This window comes from Sapajus apella, unplaced genomic scaffold (assembly GCF_009761245.1).
Source record: "Sapajus apella isolate SASKATOON/1434 unplaced genomic scaffold, GSC_monkey_1.0 scaffold80, whole genome shotgun sequence".
Classification (NCBI taxonomy): Eukaryota; Metazoa; Chordata; class Mammalia; order Primates; family Cebidae; genus Sapajus; species Sapajus apella.
Genome location: NW_022437020.1, coordinates 2926596 through 2952017, shown reverse-complemented (window position 1 = coordinate 2952017; position 25422 = coordinate 2926596). Strand labels below are relative to the sequence as shown.

Genomic DNA, 25422 nt, shown 5'->3' with positions numbered 1-25422 from the left:
ATGCAAATGAGTTAACGTGGCTATGTTCCAGTAACACTTAATTTTGCAAAAACAGATGGTGAGCTGATTTGACCCGACGGCTATAGTTTTCCAATCCCTGGTACAGAAAGGAAAGTAAATATTTATCAAATAATCAGACAGATTATTTGCCATGGTAAGTTTGCTAGTTGTAATTCACAAGTGGCTTAAGGGCCATGAATGAGAGCTGCCTTTCCCTGTAAGCATGAACAATAGATAGACTGGATCCTAGTGGACAAAAAGGTCAGAGAAGTATCTCCTGGGAGAGGAACAACTGAGCTGAAGTTTGAATCAAGAAGTAGATGTTATTTTGGTAAAGAGTGAAAGGAATAGTGTTGCATGCAGTGGGAACAGCATGTGCCTTATAATGCAAAGGTATTCTAGCTTTAGGGAGTAAAGGAGTGACTCACTGTAGTGATTGAAACAAAGTAAGCAGGAGGGAGTGCCCTAAAAAATGGATACATGAACAGAGATTTTCAAAAGACTAGATATTCAACAATGCTAAAGTGAAGAGTGTTTTGTTAGTTCTCCCCAAAGGGCCAACTCTTACCTTCCATTTATAAATCTGGACTGGGAGCCCAAAACTAAGGTCACTTCCCTCAAACCAAAGCAAGGCTGTATGGTTCAGTTATGTGTCTCCTGAGAGTGGAAACTTGGCCTAAACTGACTTTACTGCTGTGGGTGGATACATGGCTGGAGGCAGTGAAGGATAAAGGAGCCAATTTAGGGGGGCAATCGGAAGACTCAACTAGAGTCTTGGCTTCCCCATGTGATCTTCATGAAATCATGAATACTCATGATGTAACAACATTTAGAGATCATCCACCTTTGCAGTTTTCAACTTGTATTTCCAGGGTCCCCAGATTTCTGCAGAAATACTCTAGAGGGCCTGGGTAGGTGGGGAAGACAGTGGGCAACCAGGTTTTTCAAATCATTCTGCTCTATTATGATCTATGAAAAGATAATTGAATCCTGGATAAGATTCCACATTCATAAAGGTGGCAGAGGGGAGGAAAAAAAGTTTGAAATCTATTACCCTGTTGACACTTCTATTACATTATAAACACCTGCCATGAAAACAAACTAGTTCCCCTCACTTTCCATCACACTTGCTGCTGCTCACCTTGAACTACACCTCCTATCGCATTTATTATGCAAGGTTCTGGACATCCAGGAGAAAAAGCTCCTCCTGGGAGATTTTCTCAGATGGACTTTGGCTGCATTGGTGCCTCTTGGGAAAACCCGGGGCTTCTGCTGACCAGCCATACATTGTGCACCATAAGCCTGTCTTCCGAAATAGGTATCAATCTACTCCCTCCCCTTCTTCTGCCCAGGTCTGTGGTCCCATTCAAGGGCATCAGCTGGGTAAATGAAGTAACTCTGCAGACACTGAACTGCAAAATGTAAATGAGACATGGAAACTGAAATGTCCTATTATACCTAACTCAATTATTTCTTTCAACTTTTATTTTAGATTTGGGGGTACCTGTGCAGGTTGGTTATCTGAGCATATTGTGTGATGCTGAGGTTTAGGGGTCTAAATGCTCCTGTCACTCAGGTACTTAACAGAGTACCTCATAGTTTTAAAACCTTTTCCTTCCCTCCCTCTCACCTCCAGAAGTTCTTCAGTTTTCATTGTTCCCATCTTTATGTCCATGAGAACCCAATATTTAGTTGTCACTTACAAGTGAGAACATGTGGTACTTGGTTTTCTCTTTCTCCGTTAATTCTCTTAAGATAATGGCCTCCTGATGCATTGCTGCCAAGAACATGGTTTTATTCTTTTTTATGGCTGTGTAGTATTCCATGGTGTATATGTGCTACATGTGCTTTATCTAATCACCTAAGTCGATTTTCATGACTTTGCTATTATGAATAGTGCTGCAATGAACATATAAGTGCATGTGTCTTTTGGTAGAATAATTTATTTTCTTTTGAATGTATACCCAGTAATGGGATTGCTGGGTTCAATGGTAGTTCTGTTTTAAATTCCTTGAGAAATCTCCAAATTGCTTTCCACAGTAGCTGAACTAATTTAAAATCCCACCAGCAGTGCATAAGTTTTATCTTTTCTCAGCAGCCTCACAGCCTGTTGTTTTATGAGTTTTTAATAGTAGCCATTCTAACTGGTGTGAGATGGTATTTCATGGTGGTTATTATTTGCATTTCTCTGATAATTAGTGATGTAAAACATTTTTTTAATGTTTGTTGACCACTTGTATGACTTCTTTTGAGAAGTGTCTGTTATGTCTTTTGCCCATTTTTGATGGGTTATTTGTTTTTTGCTTGTTCAGTTGTTTAGGTTTCTTGTAGATTCTGGATATTAGACCTTTGTCAGATGCATTATTTGTAAAAATTTTCACCCTTTCTGTAGGTTATCTGTTTGCTCTGTTGATAGTTTCTTTTGTGCGCAAGACCTATGTACTTTGAGTCCGACTTGACAATTTTTGTTTTTGTTGTAATTGCTTTTGAGGACTTAGTCATTCATTATTTCTCAAGGCAGATGTCCAGAATGGTGTTTCCTAGGTTTTCTTCTAGAATTCTTATAGTTTAAATTTTTAATCAATCTAGGGTTAAATTTGCATGTGTTGAAAGGTAGGGGTCCAGTTTTATTCTTCTGCATATGGCTGGCCAGCTATCCCAGCACTATTAAATACAGAGCATAATCCCTATTGCTTATTTTTGTTGACTTTTTGAAGATCAGATGGTCGTATGTGTGTGGCTTTCTTTTTGGGTTTTCTATTCTCTTTCATAGGTCTGTGTGTCTATTTTTGTTCCACTTCCATCCTATTTTGGATAATTTGCAGATGCTATAAATCTATACCTAAAAACCCTAAAGTCTTCACCAATCAGCCATCAGACATGAGTTCTAGGCTCCAGAAACTTTTTAATAACTTCAGTAAAATTTTAGGATACATATTGATGTATAAAAATCAGTAGAATGTCTATACACCAATTACATTCAATCTGAGAGCCGAACAACAACAAAAAAATGCAACCCCATTTAAAATAGCCACAACCGGAAGAAAATACCTAGGAATGCATTTAACCAAGGCGAAAGATCTCTCCACGGAGAGAACTGCTAAGAGATATAGTAGGTAACACAAACAAATGGAGAAACATTCCACGTTCATGGATTGGAAGAATCAATAACATTAAAATAGCCATACTACCCAAAGCAGTCTACAGTTTTTCAACATTATTCCTCTCAAACTACCAACATCATTTTTCACAGGATGAGAAAAAACTTGATTTTTTATTCCTGTCTTCAGTGTGGCTCTAGGGTTTGATTTTAAAATTCAAAAGTTACTGTTATTTTAAAGTGGGATAACTTCTACTGGAATCAATAGGGCTGCATTCTTATCTGCCTCCTCATTCTATTGCTTTTTTTTTTTTTTTCCTGAGTTAGTGTCTCGGTCTGTCTCCCAGGCTGGAGTGTAGTGGTGAAATCTTAGCTCACTGCAACCACCACCTCACAGGTTCAAGCAATTCTCCAGCCTCAGCCTCCTAAAAGACTGGGACTACAGGTGTGCACCACTATGCCTGGCTAATTTTTGTACTTTTAGTAGAGGCGGGGTTTCACCACATTGGCCAGGCTGGTCTCGAACTCCTGATCTCAGATGATCCACCCACCTCAGGCTCCCAAAGTGCTGGGATTGCGTGAGCTACCATTCCTGGCCTCCATTGCTTTTTAATGCCATCCCATGTTATCATTGCCATTCCTATCACAATCTTTCTTATGTGCCCCTTGAATTCAGTTTGTTGCTTCCAGATCCACATCTTTTGCTGCACAGGTCTGCCAATTCTTGCCTCTACTTATTTAATGCCAACATCAAACAGAATCTGGTAAATAAAGGAACAAATTCGTTCCTCATTTCTGAGGTTGGGCTTAGCTGTGTTAAGCCTGTTGTGTTCCAATTTAGAAATGTACTAAATCTAACTACACTTCTCCCAACATAGCCTTTGGATCTCTATTGGCAAATGTTTCATCAAACAAGCTGCAAACAGTTTTGACTGCTAAAAATCTCCAAAGTGGATGTTCCAAGGGCTTTTAAGCCAGAAACTACCTTAGATAAGTGATGGCCAAAGTGCACAGGTGACTCAGCGATTTTAGCTACTTGGTACATTCTAAATTTATGCAACCTTATTCTCTAGTTCTTCAACTGAACATATCGGAGAGAGACACAAGATGTCCAAATACCCACTCCCATTAAAATCTCCATGTGTATGAACTCATAAAGCCCCACGTCCCTGTTTCAGGCTGGGATTCTGCATTTCAGCTTTGCCGTTGGCAGCAAAACACAGTCAGGTCGCCACAACTGGTTCCCAAATGTGATGTGCTCTTCTTCTTTGGTCATGGAATTGGACTGGATTGTTATGATAAAAAGTGTGTGCTATTTGGATTCCCATAAGACAATATTATAAAATACCCACTTGTCAAATTTTATGTGAGTTGATTATACATTTATCCATTACTCTTCCACTGCCCTCAAAAAAGAATAAGAAGGAAAAAAAAAAAAACTTTTTTGATTAAGTTTTGAAATAGTTGTCCATATGGGTGTTCTTTGTAATTTATGAGACCAATTTCAAATATTAAAGCTTCAGAGTAAAGAGATAAAAATGTACTTTGTAGAAAAGCAAAAAGACACAATGAGAGCTGTAGTCTAGAAGAATTTTTAAACTGCTGCTAATGGGAAAAATGAAATGAGGCATGTTCTTGAGATTATTCTTTAAAGACAGAGCCTTCTAATGCCTATAGAAATGTGTATTGCAGAGACCAGAAAAGTGGATTTACTTATTGTATAATAATCTACATTTTCTATAAGTATAAATCTCTTATGTGGTAGCATTCATGTTTAGAAAGGCTTCAGTATGGCACTTTTGAATGCAACAAGGTATTACATGGCAGAGAAATTCACAAGGGGTTTGTTGATGCTAAAAAATCAAGATACAAAAAGGTACACTGAATTAGTGAAAAAATGCCATTTAAAAATTGGAAAGAATATACCAAGCATTTTGCATGCATTTTCAAAATCTGGTCATCCTCTTTACATAATAAGGAATACTAAAGGCCAGTAATGTGTTGGAGTCAACTTTCACTAAATCATGATGGCTAATTTTTAATTTCTAGGGATCTTGTGAAGTAGTTGCTGAACTTAACCATTATTTTAAAAACATAAATATTTAATAAACTCACTATTAAATACTTTATAATAACACAAAGGCAATATTCAAAATTTATCACTTTCCATTTTTCTAATATTTTTGTTTTTAAATTTACTTATAATTACTATATGGTGTGAAGATTATAGATTGATATAATACTGTGCATCTCTCCCTACCTTCACATTCAGTGGGACAAACTGTCACTTGAAATAGACCACAGTAAGAATTTTTACACCACCAAAATCAGCAAATAATGTAAACTATAACTCAATTCATTATTTTGTTGTTTGTCTAGACCTAAGATATTTATGGAGAAAATGTTTATGAGGCAGATATAACTTAAGAGAAGGAGGCCAGGTACAGTGGCTCATACCTGCAATCCCAGCATTTTGGAAGGCCAAGATAGGAGGATTGCTTGAAGCAATCAGGAGTTCTACACCAGGCTGAGGAACACAGCCTAAAAAATTTTTTTTAATTAGCTTGGCACAATGGCATACACCTACAGTCCCAGCTACTTGGGAGACTGAGGTGGGAGGATGGCTTGAGCCCAGAAATTCGAGTCTTCAGTGAACTGTGATTTTAATACTACACTCCAGCTTGGATGACAGAGTAAGACCCCATCCTTGCCTTAAACAAAATAAAAAAAAAAAAAAAAAAAAAAAAAAAAAGAAGATTGTGTTCACCGCTATTAGATTGTGAACAGCACAAAAATTCTTTCAGAAACTATTCTTTCAGTAATCAAAAATTATTATTTGATTCGGCAAAAACATCACATAGGTCACTAAGTGATAAGTGATATTATTTCACTAATTAGTGGAATTCTCATGTGTGCCTTTGTTGTTTCACTGTTACCTTATTGTAAATGTAAACTAAAAAGCAAAAGATATTCATTTAAGAACTACAGTCACTCGGTCAATCCCAACCACAGTTTAACTGTGAATATAAGAGTAGGCAAAAATCAATGAAACAGTTCTGCAATTAACAATTGGCTATAGGAAATTATACTATAGAGTATTATATATTATATTTATAAAATGTATGCTACACATCTTTTATATCAGTAAAATATATGATAAATTGGTGTGCGTATATTTTCAAAACACTTACCAGCACATGACTGAGTAAGGCTCAGAGACTCTCTTCCCTGAGGTCACACAGTGAGTATTACGAAACTGAGGCTGGTGATAGGGAGTAGCATCTATCAGAGGAGGTGAAAAATGTCGATGACCCAGGAGCTTCTGCAACCCTTTCTTTAGAAAACTCACCTCGGCTTTCTATGCAATCATCTGTTTGTTTTCTTCTGACAGTTTCTGGGAAGGGTTGGTCTGATAAAACCCACCTCAGTATCGTCCCTCCTTCTTTAGATTATGTAATTAAACATGCACAAGATTAACCAAACCACGTGTATGTGGATCTTTCATCAATTACATTTCCAAGGCCCGCCATTGTCAGCCCTCTGCCTTCCTTTCCTGTAAAACATAGGCACAAACTTTAAGGAAAACGTTCTCTTGCCCCCCCCCCCCCCCCCCCCCCCCCCCACCTTTTTTTGAGACGGAGTCTTGCTGTGTCGCCAGGCTGGAGTGCAGTGGTACAATCTCGGCTCACTGCAACCTCGCCTCCTAAGTAGCTGGGATTACAGGCATGGGCCACCACACCCAGCTAATTTTTGTATTTTAAGTAGAGACGGGGTTTCACTGTGTTGGCCAGGATGGTCTGCATCTCTTGACCTCCTGATCCACCTTCTTGGCCTCCCAAAGTGCTGGAATTACAGGTGTGAGCCACCGCAACCGGCCCTCTTGCCTTTTTTTTTTTGAGATGGAGTCTCACCTTGTCACTAGGCTGGAGTGCAGTGGCTCAATCTCGGCTCACTGCAACCTCCACCTTCTGGGTTCCAGCAATTCTCCTGTCTCAGCCTCCCCAGTATCTGGGATTACAGGTGCCTGCCACCATGCTTGGCAAGTTTTTGTGTTTTCAGTAGAGATGGGGTTTCACTATGTTGGCCAGGCTGGTCTCGAACTCCTGACCCCATGATCTACCCAACCTGGACTCCCAAAGTGCTGGGATTACAGGCGTGAGCCACAGCACCTGGCCCCTCTTGCCCTTTTTAAAGGAATGTCACTTTCAGACAAAACATCCTCTTCAGTAGTTCACTATTGTGGAAGTGCTAGCACTTAGAATAGGCACATGACCACTTTTATCTGCAGGTTTTTTCTTGCTGTATTACAGCCATAAAATAAAGATCTTACATTTTTTTTATAGAGCTTTAAGCTTTACAATGTATTTACCGCCACTGTATCTTTTGATCCTCATAACAGTAATGAGATATGTAGGATAGATCTCATTTAACCTAAGAGGAACTTAAAACTCAGTAAGATTAAAGCAAGTATCTATGATTATTGCCCTATCATATTGTAACTCAGGTTTTACTTTTCATCATCACAGCACTAAATACCCTGAAGTGGAAATGTAAACAAACAAACAAACAAAAACACAAACATTAGCCAAAGCAAGGCAATAAAGAAAATTACAGAGTCCAGATAAATTGAGCAGCAAATGTCCATCAGTTCCTCATTACAGACACAGAAGAGCTAGGAAAGGAGAGAAAAGGCATTGGAGACAAAAGTTAGTTCCTTGCAAGTGATTTTTCTCAAAGAAATATAGATTTCATCTACCCGAAAAATCACATCAGTTCTTGATATAAATTCACAGCACCAATGAGCTGATTGTTTCATTATAGAATAAGAAAAATGAAAAGTCATTGGAAAGGTAATATGTATTAATATTAGCTCACCTCTATGAGCAGTTACCATGTGCCAGACATTTTACCAAGTGCTTTAAGTCAATTACTCATTAACTTCTCAAAATAATCCTGTGAGACAGCATTGTGGTCATTCTAGTCTATAGGTGAGAAAACTGAGCCTTAGAGTTAAATAAATTTTCTCAGGTGAAAAGTTCAGAAACTTTGATTTGAATCCAGGTTTGTCAAACTACAGAACCTGTACTCTTAACCCCTATGCTAATCCAGAGATAAAGTGGATTGCCTGTTGCTATCCATCTTGAGGCATTTTACAGCTGCTCCTTCTGCTCGAAAAGCCTGTGTTTACTTGATACAGGTTTACGTAACTCCAAAAGCAACGTAAGCTTAGACTCTAGCTCTGGGCATCAGTGCAGAGCCTGTGCATTGGGGTCAGTGCAGCCTAACAGAGGAACCCCAGCTTGCCATGGATTGACTGTGCTTCTTTGGGCACATGGCATCATCTCTGAACCAGCTTCTTTATGATAATGACAGGTAAACTTCTGCAAGGGCTCATTGGAATAAAATGTATTAAATTGTCTCATACTGAAATATCTGAAGTACTCAGTAAATGCTACTGCATCCTTGCACATTTTGGTTTTACATCATAGGAATGCTCCACCAGGAACATTCAAATAAAATTCCCTCGATGTGACCTGGACCCCAAACAGAATACATGTGCGTGGGAGAGCTACACAGAAAGGGAGAGGGCAGATGTCTATTGCTTTCCATATCCCACATCTCACAAGCATGGAAATGGCACTATATGGGGTGTATGTGTCAGCCCTCAGAGGTAATTCTGTGCATTTATCCTCATTTCTCCACCGAAGGCCTCTCAATGATCTGAGGACCCATAAGGGCCTCCATGGCTATGAGTTTTAAAGGTTTTTAAAGCTTAACATCTTTCACTTTCACCATCCTGTCTTCTTTCCAAGAGGAATTTTCCTCTATTTCCTGCAGCGTGCTCTTGATTCCCTGCTTTCTGCTGGGGAATTTAATTAACGCATCCTAAGGAAAAAGAGAAATCAATGTGAACGTGAGTTAGCAGGCTGAAATTCAGGCCACTGCTATGTCTCATGGAGATTGCTGCTTCATTTTTTTTACCTGGTTTATTGACTTTCAGCCTTACTCCCATTCCAGTTCATTCCATATGGTGATCTTTCCTAAAACTCAGATATTGTCTTGCCCCTCTACAGCAAACATTTCTTCATTGGCACTTCAAGTCATCAAAGGAAATTCCAAACTGAATTGAAAACCTCCCACTGTCCTTCAAGCTCTAGTACCTGATCAATTCTTCAGCCTTATCTCTCACCACTTTAATACCATCTGAGATACTGTAGTTACACTGAATTATTTGCAGTTTTGCAAATTCAAGACTTCACTCAGATTATTTCTGCCTTCCTCTCACAATTCTTCAGACCCAGATTGAGTATCATCAGTGTCTGGAGAACCTGGATTGAGGGGCAGTGGCTATTTTATGCTTTTTTACATACTCAGTCACACTCTCTCTATCTCTATCACAGATCTTACCTGGCAAAGTGATAATTGATGCTTACTTATCTCTTTCTTTCACTAGCTCAGGAGTTCCTAAACGACAAGAACTGTGTCTTTCTTTCTCTATATTACCAACATTTCTTCTAGGGCTTTGTACGTAGAAGGTACTTTGGAAATGTTTATTAAATGAATACATCTTACTTATTGAAATAAAATACACTCAGTCTTGTAAACATGCGTAGTCCTAACTATAATGCCTTCCACCTCTGCAACTTTAAAACAATAATGTATAAATAGAAACTGAAAATCATAAGAGATAAATTTTAGTTTCAGCTCTGCTGCTTATAAGCTGTGAGCATTTGGGTAAGTCTCAAATCTTTTAAAATCTCCTTATCAGTAAAAGGGATGGATACATCCACTCGAGCCATCTCAGAGAGCATATCATCACGAGATGTGACTGCAGGATGGATTTGGTCATACCCCAGCCAAGTCTTCCTTTTGGAGTGAAGAATCTATTGTATTTCACCAAGTGATGGGCCAGGTAATAGCAACAGGCTCAGGCTATTAGCTGTCACCCCTATAAGGAGTCCCTTGCTCAAGATTAATTCCTTTTCCAAGGAAGGTTCTTATTTAGTGACTTCGTATGGGTAAGGGTACAAAGGTCTGATCCCCTTGACAAGACTTAGCACAACGCTGAAGAGCAATCCCATCTTCAGAGCTTCCCTTGGGGTCTGAGGTCTCTTCTGACGCCATCACACAGCTCCACGTCTCCCTGTCCCCCATCCTGCTGTGCTCCAGTACCTACTACAAATGCTGCCCCCAGGAACTGGATTGTACCTCCTGCATGCTAATTTATTCATCTCCAAAATTCCTTTTATCAAAAAATAGTTATTTTGAAAAGGGATCTTGGGCATATACTTCTAGTGTTACTTAGTACAGATATTATAAAAATAGGGTTTTATATGGAAAACTATAAAGATAGAGAAACAATAAAGTACATATAATCCAAGTTCTCCCATCCTATAGAAAGGTATGATTAGGTTACACAAAGCGAAAGTAGATGCATCATGGCAAATGATCCAGTAGAATGGTTATGCCTACACTCCCTACCACAACTAAAGTCTTCTATATATTTGTAGGGGGGGTGTGCAGGGAATATCTATGTGACTATATAACTATGGAAAAATTACCTTGCTAGAAGGAGGGACTATGAGAAGCCCAGTAGCTAGAATCAGCTTTTTCTTTCCTTGAGCTATTTTGTGCCTGCCGAGCCAGCTTCCACTAAAGTACTAAAACGGGGAGAAAAATGAGGACCATCCAGATTTGCCTCTCTTTGCCAAAAAATTCTCAAAGATGCTCATCAAATCTCTACCAGGGTCTTTCTGAAGTATATATTAACTCATACAATCCTTTCAATAATCCCATAGGGTAGAAACTATTAGGGAGACTAAACAGGAAATTAGATGGGAAACTAGAACTTAATAAAACATCAAAATTCTCTCAAAGTCTCATAGCTGGTAAGCAGTTCAGCTGGCATTGGCACCAAGCCAGAAACTAAAACTTTAACTACTCTGATCCATGACTTCCAAAGAGTTTCATCAAAAATAAATTGTAGTTATAATGATATGATGTGTTAGAACCAGTAGAGTACATTATGATATACTGTCAGATAAAACTAGCTTTCAGACAATGCCATGCTAAATAATTGGCTTAAAATATATTTTAAAAATCTTCATCAAATTTGTGGTTTTAAAACTACAATGTATCTAGAAATGACACAAAAATGCAAATTTTAGGGCCCCACACCAAAGGTTTTAGATAGGCCTAGAAATCTTCCTTTTAAAAAGATTCTTCAGTGATCTTTATTGAGATGGGTCTCCATCCACACTTTCAGAGATGTTAATCTAGCTGCTAGGTATAGCATTTAAAACCATTAGGTACATGGTCACTAAAATGTATGCTTGATATCATTCTACTAAAAATAAAACTGAGCACTAGACACTTAACTACAACTATTATTAAGTTATCTCTACCACATTGTAGATTTTACTTTCACTGTTTTTATTTACAGCAACTGTAATGTCTGTAAGAGAGGATTATGTATGTTCAATATAGGTAAATAGTATAGTACCTACTATGTGAAAGGCACTTCAATCCATTATATCTAACCCTCACGTCAGCATGATGGTTCCTATAAATTAGAAAATTGAGGTTCAGAGACATTAAGAAATGTCTCCACATCACGCTGTTCATAAATGCCAAAATTGAGATTTAGATACCGGTTTGGCAAACTGAGTAGCAAATACTGTTTTCCCCAAGACACAGTTTCCCAGTCAAGTCTTCAAATCTGTTGAGTTGTTTCATGACCTCTCACAGATAACTCAAGTCTAAGTTCTTAAAGAGAGAGCCAGGGGTAAAAATATTGGCTTCATCTTATGGCAAGTCCTCTTTAAGATACATATATATTTAGTTCCTCTTCATTTAGAAACAGAAAATTGCTTATATTTAATACAAAAGAGAGAGGCTAAGTATGTGTGTGATTATCTCAAACACTTCCAATTGCTACCACCTCAACAATAAAGGAAAAAGAAAAAGAATGAGAAGAAAAGAGAACTAGACACATTTAAGGTACTTATTTAGATTAATGAAGTCAAATGTACCTTCAGAATCTAGCACTAAAGTTTTGGGGCTGCTGCTTCTTTTTTTTTTTTTTTAATGGTAGGTGGTGGAAATATACCCTATTTTTCTAAACACATCTTGTGATATCTGTGCCCTATTTATCTAAACACATCTTGTAATATCATCTGGTGTAGGCACAAATTCAGTCTCCTTGCTTCTGGTCTCTTTTTCTTCCCATTCCCTCAGGGGTAGCTTTCTGGGAATTGCTAATTCATTGAGGATGCTGAAGAGGGCAGGACCCATGCTGATGACTCATATTCTTTCAAATACAAGGGTGGGCCCGAGGACTGCTTTGGTTGAATCCCATTACACACATCCTCCACCTCTCTGCAAGCTATTTGTAGAAGCAGACAGAAAGCTCTAGGAGAGACGGTCCTTGTCAGAGATCTGGGAACAGCACCAGAAAAACTGTTTCACCCCATCTCTGACTCAGATACTTCCTGCCGTGGCAGGAATCAGATGCTGCCAAGACAGCTGTGGGGGGAAAAAATTGAAGAAAACCTAACTTTTCAAAAGTAAGCTTCTATTTGAATGGAAGTTAATCAAGTAGTTGCATTTGGCCAAGATTCAGGTTGTGACTGCCCAATGCCACCAGAAAGTGTAAGCTCAGAACCAAAGCCCCTCGTAGCTAAATCCACCAGCCCTGGCTAGGTGTTAGTCACATCTGGACTCTGCAGCTTCTGCTCAGGCTTCACCTGGATGAGAACAATCCAGCAGCCAGGTTGGGGGAGAATGAAATCTAAAATGCATCTCATTTTCTTTCGTATTTTTGGAAGCAGTAAAGAGCCAATTTCTACGGTATTTATTATTTGTGCTGACTCTAGAGGCACTGCTTAATTAAAATAGAATGTAGACAATTCACTAAAGCATTAATGGAAAAAAAACACCCAAAGTCTTACCATCCAAAGATAACTACTATAAAAAGTTATGCACTTGAAGCCATATGAGAAAAATGTATACTCTTGTTTCGTAGTATTTATACATGTAATACTCATATAATATTTTTGTACCAATTTTCCATATATGATATTAAAGTTTTTAATAAACATTTTTTACAATTCTGATTTCTTTCATTTTCTCTCAAATTGTTTTCACATATAATAATAATATCTCATACTAAGTGCTCACAATATGTTGTCACATAGTGTTCTAAGTGCTTTATATGTGCTAATGTAATAGTCACAGCAAAGCTTAATTTATATATGACAGAACTGAGACTCAGAGAGGGAAACTGACTTGCTGAATGTTCCACAGCTGAAAAGAGGGGAAGCCAGAACTTATCCAAGTGATCAGATGAAGAATTCACACTGACTGTATATACCTCTTGTCTCTATATAACCAATTCTTCCTTAAAAAAAAAGGTACATTTTATCATCAGTTAACTTTTCTCTTACCATAATTCTTCTACTCCAGGGAGCTATTTGTTTAACAAATAATCGCTGGGATCATACACTAGTCCGGATTCTGTGCTAGCTATTGGGAAAATACAAAGTTAAAGGCGACACAGCTCTGATTCACTCGTCAATTTATTAAAGCATAATTTGCTGAACACCAAATGTATCCATTGTTCCAGAAGATAGAGGTATAAAAGGAAAATGGAAGAAAGACTTGTTTCATGAAGCTTATATTCTCATTGAGTGGATAGAAGACAAAATTAAGCAAACAAAAATATTTTGTGCTGTCAGTATTGTGGAGAAACAGCAGGGCAGGAGGTAGAAGGGTTCTGGTGCTCTTCTCAGTGGGTGCTTGGGGAAGGAAGACCTCACAGGTGAGTGGCATTGAAACAGAGACATGGAAGAAGTGAGAGAGTGAAGCACATGGCTGTCTGGAAAAAAGCATCCTGCAGGATTCCACAATCAGAAGAGGGACATGAACATAAATATAAATAAGTGTTCTGTAGCAGGGAAAGCAAGATCGAATCCATGGAAGCAAGGCCCAGGAAGAGCAAGCTATGAAACATGGCAGGAGGGAAGGCTGTGCATGCAGGGGTGGTGAGGCATAAATGGCCAGAAAGCAAGTGGTAACCACATTATAATGAACTTGAATGTCAGATTGTCTTAATGCAGTTAGAAGCTGGTCTACAGTGAACAGCTGTGTGGCCACCTCACACCTGTTAGGATGGCCATTATAACAAAATAAAATGAGTAGGTATGATGTGAAGAAACTGGAACCCTTGTAAACTGTTGGTGAGAATGTAAAATGGTGCAGCCATGATGGAAAACAGTATGAAAGTTATTCAGAAAGTTGAAAATAGAACTCCCGTGGAATCTAGCAATCCACATTCTGGGTATATGTCCAAAAGAAGAGAAATCAAGATCTCGAAGAGTTCTCTGCACTCCAATGCCCACTGCAGTATTACTCACAACTGCCAAGATGTAGAAACAACCCAAATGTACATTGACAGATGACTGGATAAAGAAAATGTGGCAAATATATATAATAAAATATTATTCAACCATAAAAAGTAGAAAATTCTGCCTTTTGTGATGACGTGGATGAAACTTGAAGCTATTGTGCTAAGTGAAATAAGCCAGTAACAGAAGGACAAATACTGTATGATTCCACTTATATGTGGTATTGATAATAGTCAAACACAGAGATGCAGAGAATAAAATGATGCTACGGTGTAGAAGGAGGAAGGAAATGGGGAGTCAATGAGTAAAAGGTCTCAACTGAATGAGTATGTATGTGAATGAGTATAAGGTCTCAGTTATGCCAGTTGAGTAAGTTTTAGAGATATGATGTACAACACAGTGCCTATAGTTGACAATATGGTATTGTGCACTTCAGAATTTGTTAAGAGAGTAGATCTTATCATATATACACTCAAAACAAAACAAAATAATAAAGCAATGTAAGGAAACTTTGGGAGATGTTGGATATGCCCATTACCCCAACTGTAGTGATAATATATATCCTATGGGAGTTTTATCCAAACTCATCAAATTGTACACATTAAATATGTGCAGTTCTTTGTATATTCATTATACCTTCATAAAGCTGTTTTTTTTTGTTTTTTTATAAACAAGTTTCTCTCTCTAGAATTCTGTCATCAGGTTGTTCTCTGTTTTAATAAATCCCAATTAGAAATCTCATACATTTTAAGTCTCGATCATCAGAAACCCAATTTTTAAAAAAGGATTTGGCGTTCAACATTCTTTGGGAATCATGAACTAATAACTGTCTTCGCTCCTGGACTCTTAAAGGCGCAATGGGCTGGGTGCAGTGTCTTACGCCTGTAATCCCAGCACTTTGGGAGGCTGGGGCGAGCAGATCACCTAAGGCTGGGAGTTTGAGACCAGCCTGACCAACAGAAACCCCGTCTCTACTAAAGCTACAAAAAATTAGCTGGGCATGGTGGCACATGCCTGTAATCCCAGCTACTCGGGTGGCTGAGGCAGGAGAATCGCTTGAACCTGGGAGGTAGAGGTTGCGAGGAGCCGAGATTGCGCCATTGCACTCCAGCCTGAGCAATAGGACTGAAACATCGTCTAAAAAAAAAAAAAAAAAAAAAAGAGCAATGAAAGATACTTTATCATATTCGAGACATAGCAATACTTTTTTTTTTCTTTTTTTGAGATCAGGGTCTCACTCTGTCACCCAGGCTGGAGTGCAGTGGCCCAATCTTGGCTCACTGCAACCTCCAGCTCCTAGGCTCAAGAAATTCTCTTGCTTTAGCCTCTAGTGATTCTCTTGCCTCAGCCTCCTGAGTAGCTGGGATTACAGGTGCACACTACTACCACCCAGGTAATTTTTTTTATTTTTAGTAGAGACAGGTATCACCATGTTGGCCAGGCTGGTCTTGAGCTCCTGACCTCAAATGATCCACCTGCCTCAGCCTCCCAAAGTGCTGGGATTACAGGTGTGAGCCACCACACCTGGCCCAGCAACACTTCTTAAACACCTTCTTTAGAACTTTCTCCCTCTCATAGCCTTATGCCACATATTTGTGGCTTTGGTCTTTCTTCCTTTCTGGCTGCGTGGGACCCCCAGGGTCACTCAGGTGTCTTACTCACATCTGCCTCTCGCAGCATCCCTTTCTTGTTCAACATTATTTTAAATGACTGTGCTCTTGACTTGGAGCATGTCTCACCCTGGGGTGTAAATCCTCCCTCACTCTTTTTTTCAGGAAGAGATACACTCATCAAAAAACAAAAGCTTTCTTCCCTTGAAGGACAAAATTATTGATTCTGTTTGCAAATTACATACATTTACAAAACCTTTAGCTATAGCTCCAAATGAAATATCCAGCCCCTAAGATGCCTTGTCCCTAAAACTGTAAATTTATCAGTAGCTGGCACCATTTCCCTTTCATCTTGAGTTGAAACCATGAAGACAAGAGGACTCCTTTTTCATTCGCTCATGCTCCCAGCAGCCTGGCTATCATGGTGAAGATGAATGTTCTGTTTCATTCTAGAAGAGATTCTGGAGACTGTACGTTAGGTCCCCATTCCCTTATGGAAGGCTCTGAAACATTACCCCATTAGCCCTGCCTTAATGCATGGCCAGGATTTTATGTCTTCTCTTGCATTCAAAAGATATAAATCAATTTAAAAATTGTTTTTGATAATACAATATAGGTCTTGTGAATAAGCAGAGATGCACAATTACATTATACAACACATAGCAAAAGGTCTTGTTAAACCTCTGTCCCTCTCACGACATACAACAGCTCATTCTTTTCCAATGCATTACTATCTCACTCATTCTTTTTAGCCTACTAAGCATAACTTTGATAAATCTGGAACACACATTCCAAAATCCTGTGCCCTTAACAAGCCTCCTTGGAGCTCAAAATTCACTGCAGAGTAGAGTCTGTGATCTATACTGAAGGTGTCTTGCAAGAATAGCATCCTGTTGAATTCCACTGAAGAAATTTCTTCTACATAACAACCAGCATAACATTAGTGTTCACATTTTCAAAAACAACAATGAAAATGTAAATCCTTCTAACTTTGGTATCAAGTCATGGTTATTTGTAAAGATATTAACTAAATATAATGAATTAGAAGTTTAAATGACAGTTTAACTGAAAGTTTCAGGCAAAACACAGCAAAAGGAATGGGAGATTAATGGTAAGGACTGCTAAGGTCATTCTCTTGCCCTGAATCGACCCTCCCCTGAGTGTCTGAGGACTGGGTTTCATTCCAACTCCTTTCAATTGCCTTGACATTCAGCCACACTTCCTGGACCTTCTGCCTTATTCTTCCCTCTCAATAAAACATTTTTGTTTCCAAACCTAAAATAACTTCATTGATTTTTTTTATAATTGTAAAAAAAAGTCATTATAAGTCCAAATTATATAAAACTCTAAAAAGTAATAAAAATAATAGTACCACTGAGAGATGACAAGTATTAACATTTTGATATACTCCATTGAAGCCAGTTGTAATGGGTATGCTTATAAATATAGACATACATAACATGGGGAGAAATGCCAGATATAGATGATGGGGAGGAAGGCAGCAAACCACATTGCCGTGTATGTACCTATGCAACAATCCTGCGTGTTCTTCACATGCACCCTAATACCTAAAATGCAATAATATATATATATATATATATATATATATAAAAAACTATATAGAGAGATATGCTTTTTTAACCTCAAAATATTTCCATGTTAATAATATATCTATATCATCTTTATTTTCTTTTAAATTTTTTATACTAGAATTTATTTGAAATTATAAAAGTAATACATAATTCATTATAATAAGTGAGACAGTTCAAAGATATGAATAAACAATTAATCATCTTTGATCTTTTCATTTTTTGTCTCCTAAGCTAACTAAACCCTCTCTAAGGGTTTCGTTTCCATATAACAACCAAAACACTATTAATTCGTAAGATATTTGAAAAGGAGCACAAAAAATAGAAGTGTAACATGTTTGGGTGTTCTTTTTCACCAGCAACAGCCTTCATGAGAGAAGAAGACAGATTAATTTGATGTGTTCACCTATATTCTATCGATTTTTGCTATGTATGTTTTAATGTTTATCCTTAAAATAACCAACTTTTGATTTCGTTGATTTACTCTGGTTTCATTATTTCATTATTTATTAGTTCATTAATTTTTATTCTAGTCTTTATTATTTTCTTTCTTCTATTTGCTTTGTGTACAGCTTAATCTTCTTAAAGTAGTTGCTTAGGGTAGAAACTTATGTGATCAATTTGAGATTTTTCTTAATAAATAGTTCTTCACAGTTATAAATTTCCCTTTAGCACTACTTTAGTTGTATGCAATAATTTGTGGTATGTTATATTTTTGGGTTTTGTTCATTTCAAATGTTGATTTTCAAAGTATTTTCTAATTTTACATGTGATTTTTTTTCTTTGACCCATTGGTTATTTAAGAGTTTGATTTTTTTTAATTATCACATATTTGTAAATTTTCTTCTGTTATTGCTTTCTAGATCTATTTTATTTTTGTCAGAGAACATACATTTAGTTATTTAAATTCTTTAACATTTATTAAGTTTTTTTTTTAATATTGCCTATTGTCTATTCTAGAGAACGTTCCATGTGCATTTAAGAATGTTTATTCTAGCATTTTTGGGTGAAGTCTTCTCTAAAATTCCATTAGGTCTAATTGCTTTATAGTCTTATTTAAGTCTTCCATTTCTTTGTTGATATTCTGCTCATTGTTCTTCCTAGTATTAAAAATGGGATACTGAAGTCTCCAATTGTTTTTGACTTCAATTCTATCAGTTGTTTCTCTCTTCAAGTCTATCAATTTTTGCTTCATGTATTTTGGGACTTTGTTGTTAGGCATAGTACATATTTATATAAAAACACATATATGTATGTATATGTAGATATATATATGTGAATATGTCTAGTTTATAATATATATGTAATTACATATATATAGTTGATAATCGTTGATAAAGTAAATATTGTCTTCCATTTTGCTATTTGATTTCTGAAGATATTACTTTTTTCTTCCTTTAATTCTCCATATGATCTTTATACGTATAGATATTTCTAGTATACCACTTTTTAAAAATTTCATTTTTTTAAGCTATATATTTTTAGTAATTCTCTTAGTGAATTAAGACGCCCTGGGAGTTACAATTAACATGTTAAAACAATCTAGCTAAGATTAACACCAATTTAATTTCAATAGAATATAAAAACTCACTTATGTGTAACTGCACTCCCCATCTCATTTATATCATTATTATCACATAAATAACATCTTTATTCATTATAAGCTCATCAGCTCAGCTTTATAGTTACTGCTTTATGTAGTTTTCTTTAAGTCAGATAAGACAATAAAAGTTATAAACAAACATACATTTATGCTGTTTTAAAAGTTTACCTATCTTTTTTGGTTTTCCTTTTTTGTTTATGAATTGAAATTATTGCCTCTTCATCTTGTAAGACTTATTTTAGCATTTTGTTTTTTTTTTTTTGGCAGGTCTGCTAGTAACAAGTTTACTCATTTTGTTTATCTGAGAATGTCTTAATTTATTCCTTGTTTTTGAATGACAGTTTTGCTGGATATTGAATTACTGGTTAAAAGTTGTCTTCTTTTAGTATGTTAAATATGACATGCCACTGCTTTCTTTTCTCCATGATTTCTGTTGATAAGGAAGTTATTAATCTTACTGAGGATCCCTTGTATATGATCCTTTTTTTATATTGCTTTTCTCTTATTGCTTTGAAGAGTCTCTCTTTGTCCTTGTTAAAGGACCATTTAACAGTGGCATATTTAGAATAGATCTCTTAGAGTTCATTAGGCTTGAATTGATTGGTAAATTTTTGGCCATCATTTCTTCAAATATTCTTTCCTCCCTTCTTTTTCCTCTTCTTTTGGAAATTCCATGATAGGTATGTTGGTATGCTTAAAGTATACCAATGTCTCTATTCATTTATCTTTATTCTTTATCCTTTTTCTTCCTTAGAATACATAATCTCAAGGGACATTTGTTCAAGTTTCTTCTGCCAGTTCAATATGTTGTTGATTCCTTCTAGTAAATTCTTCATTTTAGTTCTTATACTTTCCAACTCAAGAGTTTCTATTTGGCTTTTTTAGAGTTCCCTCTCTCCTCATAATCTCTCTTTGGAAAGGCATCATGTTCATAGTTTACTTCAAGTTTTTAGATATGTTTTTCTTTAATTCCTTGTACTTTTAAAATTTTAACTTTATTGAGTATAACATCTGTGCCTCTTCAAATACTGTTTCTCCTGAGTACTTTTTTACTCTTTGTGTTCCAGAAATTTTTTATTTTGTGTGTCTCATTAATTCTTTGTTGTTGAAAACTAAACATTTGAAATAGTATGATACGGCAACTCTTGAGATCAAATTATGCTCTCCTACTTTCACAGTGTTTTTTACTTGTTGCTGTTTATTAGAATTGTTTAGTGACTTTCTCATACTACTTCTGTAAAATTTGTATTGTTTTGGTCTTGTGCAGCTTGTGAAATATCTACTTAGTTAGCTTAGTGATCAGCTAATGGTTTGATGAACGTTGCCTTACATGACTTGTGTCAATAATTCTCCAAATCTTTGCCCTGGCTCTGTGTGTAGGTATAGGGGATGCCTACAACATTCAAGCAGCCCGTTCTCAACTCTACCCTAGCCGTCACTTCTGGTTTTCACAGAGCCTTAAAAGCAGACAGAAATAAGGGATTAGGATCCTCTCAGATCTTTATGGGGATGCATACAGCCCTGAACATGTGCAAACATGTGAGTATAATGGTTAATTCTGTGTGTCAACTTGAATGGGCCAAAGCGTACCTAGATATTTGGTTAGACATTACTTCTGGACGTGTCTGTGAGCATGTTTTCAGAAGAGTTTACCATTTGAATTTGTGAACTAAGTAAAGCAGCTGATCCTCCCCAACGTGAGTGGGCATCATTTAATCCATCAAAAGACTGAATAGGCCAAAAAGACAAAAGAAGTTTAAATTTTCATTCAACCCGACTGCCTGTGTTGAGACATAGATCTCCTGAGCTTGGTACCTCTGATTCTCAGGACTTCAGACTTGGGCTAGGATCTACACTATTAGCTCTCCAGCTTTCATGCCTTCAAACTACACCACTAGCTTTCTTGGATCATGAGCTTACGTATGGAAGATCATGGAAGTTCTCAGCTTCCATTATTCACATGAGCCAATACCTTATAATAAATCTATCTATCTATCTATCTATCTATCTATCTATCTATCATCTCTCCTGTTTCCATAGAGACCCCTGACTAATATAGTAACCTCCTAAATTTCCAGCCGTGTGCCAAAGCTTTCAAATCCCCTGTAATTCCCCAGTATTTCTTTTAAGTTTTTGATTAGCTTTTCTTTAGCGCCAGCTATAATTCTGCCTCAGGCAGCTGCAAAGGTAAACAATTGCCACTGGTTGTTTTCAACCAATGAACTGCAAATAAGGCCATTCACACAGAGTAGCTGACTCAGGTCAATTAAAGACAAGCCCTAAGAATGAAGCTTTGTAATGTACTGCCAGACAGGTGAAATAGTGACAATTAAGGGAATGGTGCATTTGGGTAGCTCCAAGCCCATTCAGCCCTTTCCAGTGGCTGCTAGATTACTGTTCTTCAAATGTACCATGGATCTTGGGAGGAGAGCTGAGATTAGGTCAAATTGTAATGCTGTAAAATTTATTGTTATTACTAATATTTAGCTATTACTCTTAAATACAGTTCTTCAGATTGTTGCAAGCCTTTAATTAACTTCCAGAGTTCTGAAAAAGTTGATTTTGACAGTTCTATTCTTCTTGCTTTTATAAAGGAGTTTTTAAAGATTTTTCAGAAGTCTTCACTCATTTTTTAATGATTAAAATGGTTAAGACTATACATAGTTTCTAAATACAGTTTAGCTGTGTTCCAAATATTCTAGCATAGAGTCCTCTTCTACTTGTTACTTTAAATTATTTAAATTAAAAAGTTCATTATTGAACCAATGCTTAATTTTAGAAAGTATGTCACATTTTTCGTGTATATACTCTCTTGTTTCTTTATTGTTTATTTTAGTTTTAATGTATTAAAGAAAAAGTGTGACCTTATCAGTTTTGACTTTTGCATGTTCATTACAGTTTTCTTTGTGGATACTTCCATGAGCGATTTTTGTAAATGTTTCTGGAAATAAAATTATATATTTTTTGTGCATGGGTACAAAGTTATCATATTAGTCAAAGACTATATGTTGCTGACCTATATAATTTTTTCATTTAATTCATATATTAAATATTTATTTATCCTTTTAGTGAAGCAGGGGTGGCCACAAACAAACTTCTCAAACACCAAACAGGAAAGGAAGTGGTAATTTTATTCAACCAGGAGGTGCAGCAGGCATAGATGCCTCAATAACCAAGCTTCTCAACAAAGGAATCCCTGGCCATTTTAAATGCTTACAGTCTAAGAGATGCACATGTGAGAGGGTGGAGAGCATGGGGGATGTGACTAGGTAGGGGTCTGAGCAGTTGAGCAAGAACAATACCTTCTAGGGAAAATTTCTCCATACCATGTCCATGATCTATAGATAGGGTTGTGGTTAGCAGTAGGGAGTTTAATCCTTAAAATGGCCAGTGGTACCAACCGGTCCTTCCTCTGACCTCCTCTGGCTGACTTTTAACTTTTCCTATTGAAATGCAATGTAGAAGTCTAAAGAGAAAGTGGCCTTAGAAGCTTAAGAGGAAGGGGTCTTCTTCCTCACCCCCCTCTTTGAGAACCTCACCTACAACATTAGTGAGAGATCTCACTTTCATTCTCATTTTTATTTTCCTGATCCTCTAAAGAAACTGATTGATAATGATTCACATAATATACTTGTGATGTGGTTCTCTGGTTAGCTACAGCAGTGATGAATCCTCTATTCATCTGAAGGAATGGGGGAGCAAACAAGGGAGTGGCAGGCAAGTACCTATTATTATTACAATGCTGATGATAAGAGTCTTGAATCCTCCCAAGGATGAGGGCCAACCTCCAACCTCAGTTGTGCATATTTCAGACTATTTGCTTTCTCTCTTCTCCTTTTTTCTAAACACTAATATTTCTGTTTCTTAGTTTTAGTATGAAATGGGAAAAATGTCATGGGAAAGGAAAATAATTGACAATAAAAATAACATTAGCTAATTTTGCTAAGTACTCATGCATGCTTATGCTGGCAGAATGTTACTTCTTAGATTCTACAAAGAGAGTGTTTAGAACCTGTTTCATCAAAATGCAGGTTCAATTCTGTGATACAAAACAGCACATTACAAAGCATTTTCACAGATAGCTTGGCATAATCAATGTTTCCGAAAGGGCTATTGAGCCCTTATAAGAAAATATGAATATCCAGCCCTAAACAAGCTATCTTGTGTTTTATAGCACAGAATTGAACCTGCACTTTGATGAAACAGGTTCCAAAGACTCTTTTGTCGAATCTAAGAAGTGACATTCTGTAAGCATAGGCATGCATGAGTACTTGCCAGAAGTGACATACTGCCCAGTATTTTGCTAAATGCTTTATATGATATAGGTATTATAATTATCCCCATTTTACAGATGAACTACTTGAGGTCCATAGATGTTAAGTCCTTACTTAACGCAGCTCACCTGAACAAATAAATGAAATGAAATTTAAATGTACAAATGTACATTTTCAGCTTTTTAGGAATTTTGAGGAAGTTTAGGAAATGTTTGTGCATACTGTTTGTTTATGAACATTCAAGAACACATTTGGAATGATTTTTCAGATATAGGAATTAGTTCTGAGAAATCAGAATTTTTTACATTTATGCTTCAAATATTTAGTGAACATTCACTTGGTATCAGGATATCTAAGGTTTGTGCTGTTGAAGACATAAATGCTGTCTCTCTAGGTCAATCCATAGAGACAATTTTGTCCTTTGTCACACTATGAGTTATTTAAATATGATAATGTTTTTATTTCAGAAGTAGAAAAGCAAACATCACAAAGCTGTGATTTTATAAATTCTATGTGAGGTTTTGATTCAAGTCACTTTTTAAAAGTTTGTCTCATGTGATAACTCAAGACTTTCCATAAACTGGCAGTAAACAAAGCAAATAAATTATTGAGTGTAGGGAATACATTTAAAATATAGGGAAAAGTAACTCTGGAAGGTCTTACAAGATATTTCAGTGTTCATAACTTTGCAGGGCTCAAAAGTCAAAGTCAAGAATAAATAAGATCTAGTGGTAATATCACACCAGGGTGACGACAGTAACAGTTTATTGTGCATTTTGTACATTTTAATAACTAAAAGAGGATAATTGTAACACAAAGAAATGATGAATGCTTGAATTGATGGACACTTCATTTACTCTGATTTAATTATTGCACACTGTATGCCTGTATCAAAATATCTCATAAACCCCTTAAATATATACACTTACTCTATATATCCATAGAAACAACAAAAAATAAATAAAAAATCAGTGTCCATCTATAGTCATAATGCTGAAATCACAGCCACAGTTTTGCTGAAAATTTCCACATCAATAGCAACTTAGAAGCATGAAGTTTAAATCTGATTTCTCTTGGTCAGATTGCCATTTCCCAAACATTCACTTCCCTATATTTCATAAGATTCATCTAATTTCCACTAGAACAAAAATTTCAATGAATTTGTAAGGTGACATTTCCATTCATTTCCTGGGATTTCACTTACCTCTGACATTTACAAGTTCCTTTGGCAAGAATACATAAGCAAGACAATGGCTTACATTCTTAATCCAGGAAAGAAGGAAGGGGAAATACTTGACTGGAATAAATGTCATTACCTTTAAGCTAAAATATGTCCTATGGAACCTAATTTTGTAGAATCCTGTGGTTTTCAAAATGCTTTCCTGTATTTCAGACACAGCAACAAATTAGAACCTACCAAGTGACAGGCACTGTGGGAGATGCGAACTGCTTATCATGGACCTTCATGTCACAGCTTGAGCCCATCTTCCCCCTCTCATCTTTCAGGACTCAAACTAGCAAATCTCCTTAGGCTACTGTGAGGAGGATGGATTAAAATGGGGAAAAGGCTGAAGCAGGGGAAATTAATTAGGAACCTGTTACAGTATAACTGGGGACAAATTATGATGACCTGCATCATTGTAGTAGTAGTAAAAATAAACTAAAAAGGATAGATTCAAGAAATATTTAGGCAATAGATTGACAAAATTGGGTGATGAATTGACCTTATTGGGAGAGTTTCTGTGAAAGATGGAAATAACTGAAGGATAAGTCTCAAGATTTTGTTTGTTTTTAATGTCTACAAATGGGGAGAAAGTTGTGGTACTCTGTATTCATCTTAG

The 25422-nt window shown here is 36.7% G+C and overlaps 1 long non-coding RNA gene across 1 annotated transcript in view; it reads right to left on the bottom strand.

Moving 5' to 3' along the window:
• Window positions 1-25116, bottom strand: part of LOC116533173 — a 61967-nt gene extending 36851 nt beyond the window's left edge. The window contains exon 1 of the long non-coding RNA XR_004261126.1: window positions 24999-25116. This is a non-coding gene — a long non-coding RNA (uncharacterized LOC116533173). The remainder of the gene's footprint in view (window positions 1-24998) is intronic.
• Window positions 25117-25422: the final 306 nt, after the last annotated feature.